A 10,792-nucleotide genomic window follows, 5' to 3' on the forward strand; every position below is an offset into this window, starting at 1 on the left:
TAAATGAATTCCACAAAGAGTTCTGAAACGTATAGGAAGAGAGAAACAATTTCTTTCAAAAACGAAATGAAGACGAACAATGAATAATGGATTGACGGAAGATGCTGGAGAACCAGTATCATAAGAGAGACATCTCGGAAACTTAGCTAAGACACAAACAAAACAGAAAGGATTACAGAAATATAATAACAGAGAGAGAGAGAGAGAGGGGGGGGGGGAGTGAAAGCAGAAATAGTGGACAAGTACAAAAGAAAGTCAATTTTCTTTTATTGAAATCTGTGGAAAGCAAACTAAATGCAAAAAAAAAAAAAAAAAAATATACGAAACATCAAGGAAAGCCACACAAGCAATAATGTTTGAGATGCTGAACATAAAGTTTACACTTGTGTTTACAGAAGAGAACACCGTAGTTGCTGCTGAGATTAAGGACATTGAAATATACAAAGAGGAAATAAAGAACATATTATGAATTCTGAGGAAATAGTCAAGATCGGTCGAGATACCATCATGGGTTCATAAAGACTGTGCAGAAGGTAAACTAACTACAAATGATATTATTTTATGAGTGTAAACCCTTTCCCAGAGACTTGATAACTACATATAAGGCCAGAATAAGCTCTCATCTCCTATATTTATTCCTGTTTTCCATTTACAAACCTCAACCATATTACCCCCCCAAATTCTGCGAATTTTTAGAGAATGCAGATTCAGTGCAGATTCAGTCTAGATTCAGTCTATCCTCGAAGAAAAGATTTCTCTTACACTGGATTATCTTTGTCATGGATGAAAAGAATATCTTAGCACCATCAACATAGAGAACAAGAAGCCACAGATATAAATTGATAAATTATAGGTGTCGAAAGTATGCTGTGCTAGGTCTGTTTTGTAAACATTGCCAGGACAATGGTATGAGATACGAGCAGACGGAGGAGGACTGACAGCCACTGAATGCTAAAAAAAATATATGACAAATTAGTAGTGAAGAAAATTCATCCCGAGCATAACACTGATCTTGTAGATTTTAAGAGATAATCACAAATACGTAATACGACATTTACAGGAAAATCTTGATTTAGCTTTCATGATCCAAAAATTTACAAGAAAGGTAAATAATATTTTATTAAAATGTGAAAACGCTAAATATATTTGTAACTTTGTTCTTTGAAAAATTCTCTCGAGAAAAAAAAACATAACCTAAAAATATTACCAGTTTTAATATATTTTGAAATATATTTTTGGAAAGCTGTCTTCTAAGACAGCAGACATTTAAATGTGTCTAAATTCTTTTCTAAAATTTGCAGAGCATGATACTATAGCCCTGTAATTGGGGACTAAAGCATTATACTTGTACTATTATCATTATATTCACTGAGAAGCTCTAAAATTGCAGGAATCATAATGCGCCACTGTTCTCTAGGACAATATACCTGGAGACTTGAATTTTAAACTAGGGGACAATAATTTATATTTATGCATTAGAGTCTTATTCCTGGAGTCCAGAGCCTTGTGCATGTATACCCTGCAGTTTAAACCTTTACATTTAGGAATAAACTTCGTACTTGGACTAGAGCTTGATAAGTTAGTTTTAATAATATTTTTACTTGGGATTCCTTATATATTAGTGAAAATCCGAATGGCAAATTGTTATATTATCTAGAGATACGACCCGTAAAATGTCAAGTTCTTGCAATATCTAGAGTTCAGACTCATAAAATGCCAAGTTCTTGCAATATCCAGAGGTACAACTCTAAGAAAGTGTCAAGTTCTTGCAATATCCAGAGGTTCAACTCTAAAAAGCGTCAAGTTCTTGCAATATACAGAGGTTCGACTCTATAAAAATGTCAATTTCTTATAACTACAGAGGTCGGATTCCAAAAAATGTCAAGTTGATGCAATATCCAGTCAGTTTAAAAAGTCGAACAATTGTAAAATCCAAACGTTAGATTCTAAAAACGTCAGGTTCTTACAGTTTCCACAAGTTAGACCCTTAAAACATGTGTTCTTGCAATATCTGCATTGCAAACCTTTTTATTACCGAAGACAAAGAAATTGGTTTATTTTGCAACAGAAGGCATCGGTTACAGTATTTTGATGACATATCCTGTAGGCTTCATGGATTATGCAGAGCCCAACGCTGAGCTAAACCATGACCGAAAGCCATGGGGAAAACACTAAACCAGTAGGGGCCGCGCAGGTTTGTCCTGTCCTTGGATCAAGAACCGCTGACAAGCATCAAGTCACACCCTTCACTTGAAGTCCAAGAACTGGTATCTTACCTCGGCTCGTCTCAAATTCCAGCCTCAGCCGTGGTATTCCAAATTTCTAATGAATATATGCTAGGGTAAGTAGGTGCATTAAGCGTCTGAAATTGCTATACTGACAGCTCTTATGTCTGAAACCAGGATTGATAATATTTAGATACACGATCGAATTAAGAATTATAATAGTGATAATAATAATAATAATATTAATAATAATAATAATAATAATAATAATAATAATAATATTACACACACACACAGCATTATTATTTTATACTATGAAGAATGTTAGAGCAGCATATAATAATAATAATAATAATAATAATAATAATAATAATAATAATAATAATAATAATAATAATAGCATTATTATTTTGTATAATTATGAAGAATGTTAGAGTTAATATTATTAATATTATTATTAATGGTATTAATACGCGATATATACTAGATCTTGACTAGGAACCTGAGGAAATGTCCTTGAAAAATATAAATATCTGATATCTTCCAAGAACTCAGCCACATGTACCTTAATATTCTAAAAACCCGAAAAGTTACCAGACCAAATATTCCAGTTGACATATATAAAAAATAAAATCATATAATCTGGGTGTTGTTCGAAAGCCTCTAGAATGGAGGTAGAGTTATAGGATCATAGATAGGAACACAAATAACCCGCACATAAAAGAGAGAAGCGTACGACTTTGTCAATGGTCCAAGTCGGACCGAAACGTCGTCGTAAGTTTCTCTCTTTTATGTGCGGGTTATTTGTGTATCGTTCCAGTCACGGTATTGTGCCTTTTTTGTTATTCATAGATAGGAATATTGAAAATTTGATTCGAAATAGGGATATATAATTATAGAATGAAAGCAGGAATATATGCATCTAGACTGAAGGTAGAATTAAATTATCATAGATAGGAGACAGGAATAGTGAAAATGTGATTCTATATAGGGATATATAATTATAGAATGAGAACAGGAATAAATGCAGTTAGGTTGGAGGGAGGCGATGTCTAGAATTATAGATGATGAACGAGGCTTCTGTCATGCCTGCCTTGCCCGAGGTTTTTATTTCAATGACCGCAAAAGTATATAAGCAAAATATACAACTTATATTATTTACTACAAGTAAATATGTCTTTGGATATTATAGATCACTAATTATAACTTTACATCAAATTCGAAAGTATGATTACAAAATCCAAACAATGTATATAGAGCGAAAGTAGTATATACAAGTTCATAATACAAAGATCTTTAAAATAAAAGTACAACAAAAAGTGAGCAATAGCAAAACAAATATCGATTGGATAATGGTCCAGAACTGATCGAAACGTCGTCATAGGCTTCCTCTCTTTGGTATGGGTTATCAGTGAAAAAAGTTAGGTTTGGTAAGACTCGTTAGGATAAAAATAAGAACATAAGAAGGGAGGAACACTGCAATAGGCCTGTTGGCCCATACTAGGCACGTCCTACACAAATCAAACCCACTAACAGAATAAACGCAACCCAAGCAATAAGCTTTGATAATTCTATTTACTATAAGAACAAATGCCTCCAGACGCAGGTCTCACAGTGACCTGTCACAAGCACAGCTTTTGTTCACCTGACCGTGGCACTTTCTCTGACTTATCGGTCCACCGTTGAAAAATTAAAGACAGTATCATTTGATGTTCACTTGGTGAGTAGTACAACCCTTACGTTCGAAGTATGATAGGAGAAGAGACAGAGGGAAGTGTTTTATGGATCTTCAATTGTGAAAACACTCTTCCACAAATTTTGGCTAAGACATAATATATATAGTAGTAAAGACAACAGACCCGCAATTCTTTAAAAAAAAATGCTGTAGATGGCCTATCATTTTCTCTTGTAGATGGTCGAAACGGCTATCTACACCAGAGAATGATAGGTAGAAGGAGCTATACTAGACAGATAGAAGAAGCTGCAACACGAAACAGGCAGGCAGACAGAAACAATAGTAGGTAGAAAGAATGAGTTAAAGCTTGAAACAGACAGAAAGAGCTTCAGTAGGAGGGAGACATATGGAAGGATTTCCAGGAGAGAGATAGATAGAAGGAGCTTTACAAGAAGACAGATAGATGAAAGGAGCTATGACAGGAGGCAGATAGACTGAAGGAGTTACAGAAGGAGACAGACAGGAGCTACAGGAGGATGCAGATAGATGGAAATGACTCCAGGAGCAAATATATAAATAAAAATAACCTCAGAAACAAATAAATAGTTGGGAAAGACATTAGATGTAAACAGAAGGGATTCCAATAGTAGAAAAATAGATGGAAGGGAATCCAAGAGCAGATACATAGATGAAAGGGACTCCAGAAGCAGATAGGCAGAGGAAAGGGATTCCAGGAGCAGACAGATAGATGGACGGGACTCCAGGAGCAGATAGATAGATGTAAGGGAGTCCAGGAGCAGATAGATAGATAGATGGAAGAAATCCAAGAGCAGCAGGAGGCAGCGGCTTCAACAGCCAATGGGAAAATAAAATACTATTTATGATAAATTAATTAAAGAAGACGGACCACCACCACCACCTCACACCCTCACACACACACACACACACACACACACACACACACACACACACACACACACACACACACACACACACACACACACACACACACACACACACACACACACACACACACACACACACACACACACACACACACACACACACACACACACACACACATTCCACCTACACTTGTCAGCCACTGACAACTCATCTCACTTCGGCAATGAAGGCTGTCAAACTCACTGTCATTCTACCACCATCATAGCCACCACCACCACTTCCCACCACCACTACCACCACCACCACCACCACCACCTCTCACAATCACCACCACCAGCATCACCGTAGTAAACCACCCGCCATCACTACCTTGGCATCATAGCGTAAACAGAAACCAATTTCCTCCCATTATCCCAAGCCTCTGAGTGAGGTGGTGACTCGGGACCTCGCATGACAGCTTCGGCAGCTGGTAATCTCGTTAGCTTGGTCCTCCTCGTTGATGACCAACGTATCGATTTTTCAAAGCTAATTTCGAGTTGTCTATCTTCCCACGAGGACTATTTTTGCTTGTTTTTTTGCGTGGTTGGTCATTTACTAGCAAGCCAGATCAGGTCAGGTGCTATTAGATTAGATTACGTTTTTCTATGAGAATAAGAGAGAGGGTGGGAGGAGAGAGAGAGATAGAGAGAGAGAGAGAGAGAGAGAGAGAGAGAGAGAGAGAGAGAGAGAGAGAGAGAGAGAGAGAGAGAGAGAGAGAGAGAGAGAGAGAGAGAGAGAGAGAGAGAGAGAGAGAAAGAGAAAAAGAGAGAAAGAGAGAAAGACAGACAGACATACTGACAGACAGACAGAGACAGAGAGACATAGACAGAGAGACAGACAGTGTGTGTGTATTGGTATGTCTGTGTGTGCTACCAGGTGCCAAAAGCACTTGTCAATAGACACTTTCCCTGTCTTGTGTGCATGTACGTGTGTACTCACCTATATATGGTTGCAGGGATAGAGTCATATCTCCTGGCCCCGTCAGACGCTATGTGTGTGTGTACTCACCTATTTCTGGTTGCAGGGGTCAAGCCATAGCTCCTGGCCAAGCTTGTGTGTGTGTGTATGTATTAATAAAACTTCGTAGAATACATTCGGCAACACGTTTTCATCTTACACTTCCTGGTGATGGCTGAGACACATGTACAACACTTGGGTCTCTTTTTTTGGCGAAACGTTTCGACTCTTGTCTTATTCATGTCTTATTCACGTCTTATCCATGTCTTATCCATGTCTTTTCCATGTCTTTTCCATGTCTTTTCCATGTCTTTTCCATGTCTTATCCATGTCTTACCCATGTCTTATCCATGTCTTATTCATGTCTTATTCATGGACTTGTCGATACTGTATACCATGAATAATATGACCTAACTCTCTCTTCTTAGTATGGTTATCATGTCTCTCCTCATCCTCGTATCAGCCACCTACTGTACATCATACCTGAAGAACAGACATGTGTTGCAGAAAACCATTTTGTTGCGAAAACATTTCGTTCTGTGTGTTTCTCCTTTACTAAATCACCAGTAGGCCATTGACATCCTGCATCCTTCGTCTTTTTAGAGTTTCAGCGAAACATTTTGTTCTGTATTACCCATATCTAAGGGCTCTGGTGGCCTGGTGGTTAACGCTCTCGCTTCACACGGTGAGGGCCTGGGTTCGATTCCCAGCCAGAGTAGAAACATTGGACGTGTTTCTTTCCACCTGTTGTCTATGTTCCCCATCAGTAAAATGGGTACCTGGGTGTTAGTCGACTGGTGTGGGTCGCATCCTGGGACACTGACCTAAGGAGGCCTGGTCACAGACCGGGCCGCGGGGGCGTTGACCCCCGGAACTCTCTCCAGATAAACTCCAGATATCTGTCTACATCTACCTTCCAAAGACAATTTTTTTGAGTGTTTTTAGAATATCTTTAAGGGTAATAGCCTTTTTTTTTTTCTGAGCGAAATTTTACATATCTTCTGTATGCTTTCATTATCTTTTCAGCATGTTTTGTTGAAGGTGCGTGCACAGCACTGCAGCTGCGTATTAAAGTTTTGGCCTAACATTCGTTGTTAACATGTTTTTATTTTTTATCCTGCATTTGCACCATTCATATATAGTTAGTTTAATATGTTTATTATGGACCACATACCCATCCTGTGGGCGGTAGTCAAAAGATTACAGAGGTACACAGTGGGTCCAGTTTTACAGTATATTTTACAGTTTGCTAGTGAAGCAAAGGTGCTTCTGATGCTTTAATTTACACCATCTTCCAGTGACAATTTGTTTTACCAAGGATTGCTCCTACATTCTCTCTCTCTCTCTCTCTCTCTCTCTCTCTTTGACACTTCTTAGTATTTAATAACACATTATATATTCATAATGTGGCTTGTTACAGTTTTTTCCTCTTTTTTTTTTTTTACAAAGAACTTACCAACATTCAGTTCCATCAATCATCTGCCATTTTATCCATGTTTGTCAATTTATCTAAATATTTCTTTTAGAGATTTACAATAATTTTCTTGTTCACTTTTTGCAGGACCTTTGCTTCATCAGCGAGAATATTGATATATATATATATATATATATATATATATATATATATATATATATATATATATATATATATATATATATATATATATATATATATATATATAATATATATATATATATATATATATATATATATATATATATATATATATATATATATATATAAAATATAATATAGTATATTCAGTCACTCTACCAGCTGGTGTCATGTCATCATGATCATACAAATGCATGCATTATATAAGTCTTCATAAGAAAATCTTAAATATGTGCACAATTTCTGTCCCAAATAAATAATGTACCAAACAAATCTGAAAATTTTAAGTCCATAATAATTGTAAGACCATTACCAAGAGTATTTCATTATTAACGTTACCCGAGCATTAAAACCGTATGGATTATACGGACCAGAAACTACGATAATAACTGAAACTAAAGAGTGTTTTCACAGAACAGGCTATGTGTTCGATCTTGTAATACGTCTTATATGCTGATGTTTACCCTAGGGCTGGAGGAATTTATGAACATCGAAAGAGGTTTAACAATGTAGCTGATTATTATTATTTATTACAATCAAGGGGGGATCGCTAAACCCGATGGATTATACAGTGACTGTAGGGTGATATGGAAGGTATTCAGGTTTCATTGGAGCACAGATCCAATTCTCTAGATCAAGAGCCCGTCACCAGCATCAAGGAACCTTCCTTGAGAGGCCAATGTAGGTGAGTATTTTGGGTGGAGAGAATACATTTGAAGAGTAACTTATGGATAATTAATTGCCGAGAGAATATAATGATTGGTACCAAGACATTGTAAAGATTTGTTTTGGTATGTTCATTAAGTAGTGTGAGAACTACTTGAGAAATGTTCATGTCATGGAATAAGCTAAGAATACGCTTATCATGAAAGAATATGAAAGAATAATTTTATAATCATGATTTAATGCGGAAACAACACAGATGCATGTGAACCTTCTATTGTGTCATCGTTTCGCTCAGTGATTTATCATATTGACTGGAAAACGTTCTAAACTGATAGGAACGTTATCACAATTAAAGTTTGCTCTGCACATGTGACAATTTTCTTCGCTACTTTAGGCACTACGCTGCTATATCTACTGATGAATTAAATAAAATTCTTAGTCCTCCAAAGTATAGCTGTTATGTAGGAATTATTTATGCCAACAGTCTAAACTAAGCTAAACTATAGCTTTGCTTGCCGTGTGTGCTACTGATTTAAACAAATCATAAACACCTCCGTCGACAAACAGTACATAGTCGTCCCTCCTTATAATTCTACAGAAAGTTATATGAAAGCTGCCAAGCTGAATTTTGCAACGTTTTACCTATCTGTTATAACTCCATCAACGACATGTGTCACACACGTACGTTGCTCACATCAACATCAGCGGTGACAGAGGTGAAGGCAGTGATACAAGGCAAACAACTTAATGGAACTTAGCGTAATAGGTAATCCATGATTAGAACTTTTAAACCAGTTTGCATGGGGGATCAAATTAGAGCTTTTCCAAAGCCATTTCTATTCAGTGCATCGCATTGCCCTGTGGCTGAATTATCGCGTCTCGTCCTTGAACAAAGGGTTCGCCAAAATGACATACTGAGGCAAATGGTTCGGATGATAATTAGGGAATGCCTGCAACGACAAGCTCATCAGTGATTTTTCACTGTCATCAATGTTAAATGATCAGATGTGATAAGGAGACAGTTGATAAATAGTTTAATGTAGAAGTTAACGGCCTCCATCAACGACTGTCACACTAAGGAAAGGTAGGCATATTAACTTTATATATATATATGTATATATATATATATATATATATATATATATATATATATATATATATATATATATATATATATATATATATATATATATATATATATATATATATATATGTCGTGCCGAATATGTAAAACTGGTCAGTTAGCAAGAACTCATTTAAAATTAAATCCTTTCTGAAATTATCTCTTATACGTTTAAAAGTATATTTTTTTCATTAATGTTAATGTAAAAAATTTTAATTTTGCACCAAAAGAATCTTAGAAAACTTACCTAACCTTATTATAACAAGAGCAATTTATTTTAGCTTAACCCAACTAAATATATTTTAAATACGTTTACAATACTTTAGTACTAAACAAACACAATCAAATATATTTGTTTCGTTAGGTTCAGAATAATTTTGGCGAAATTATTGCATACACAAATTTTCTCTTGTCTTATATGGTAAGATGAGCGTTGCTATTTAATCCAAGATCGCAAGTTCTGCCTATTCGGCACGACATATATATATATATATATCTACATATATATATATATATATATATATTATTATTTATTTTTTTTATCACACCGGCCGATTCCCACCAAGGCAGGGTGGCCCGAAAAAGAAAAACTTTCACCATCATTCACTCCATCACTGTCTTGCCAGAAGGGTGCTTTACACTACAGTTTTTAAACTGCAACATTAACACCCCTCCTTCAGAGTGCAGGCACTGTACTTCCCATCTCCAGGACTCAAGTCCGGCCTGCCGGTTTCCCTGAATCCCTTCATAAATGTTACTTTGCTCACACTCCAACAGCACGTCAAGTATTAAAAGCCATTTGTCTCCATTCACTCCTATCAAACACGCTCACGCATGCCTGCTGGAAGTCCAAGCCCCTCGCACACAAAACCTCCTTTACCCCCTCCCTCCAACCCTTCCTAGGCCGACCCCTACCCCGCCTTCCTTCCACTACAGACTGATACACTCTTGAAGTCATTCTGTTTCGCTCCATTCTCTCTACATGTCCGAACCACCTCAACAACCCTTCCTCAGCCCTCTGGACAACAGTTTTGGTAATCCCGCACCTCCTCCTAACTTCCAAACTACGAATTCTCTGCATTATATTCACACCACACATTGCCCTCAGACATGACATCTCCACTGCCTCCAGCCTTCTCCTCGCTGCAACATTCATCACCCACGCTTCACACCCATATAAGAGCGTTGGTAAAACTATACTCTCATACATTCCCCTCTTTGCCTCCAAGGACAAAGTTCTTTGTCTCCACAGACTCCTAAGTGCACCACTCACTCTTTTTCCCTCATCAATTCTATGATTCACCTCATCTTTCATAGACCCATCTGCTGACACGTCCACTCCCAAATATCTGAATACGTTCACCTCCTCCATACTCTCTCCCTCCAATCTGATATTCAATCTTTCATCACCTAATCTTTTTGTTATCCTCATAACCTTACTCTTTCCTGTATTCACCTTTAATTTTCTTCTTTTGCACACCCTACCAAATTCATCCACCAATCTCTGCAACTTCTCTTCAGAATCTCCCAAGAGCACAGTGTCATCAGCAAAGAGCAGCTGTGACAACTCCCACTTTGTGTGTGAT

Source organism: Cherax quadricarinatus, chromosome 7 (genome assembly GCF_038502225.1).
Source record: "Cherax quadricarinatus isolate ZL_2023a chromosome 7, ASM3850222v1, whole genome shotgun sequence".
Taxonomy (NCBI): Eukaryota; Metazoa; Arthropoda; class Malacostraca; order Decapoda; family Parastacidae; genus Cherax; species Cherax quadricarinatus.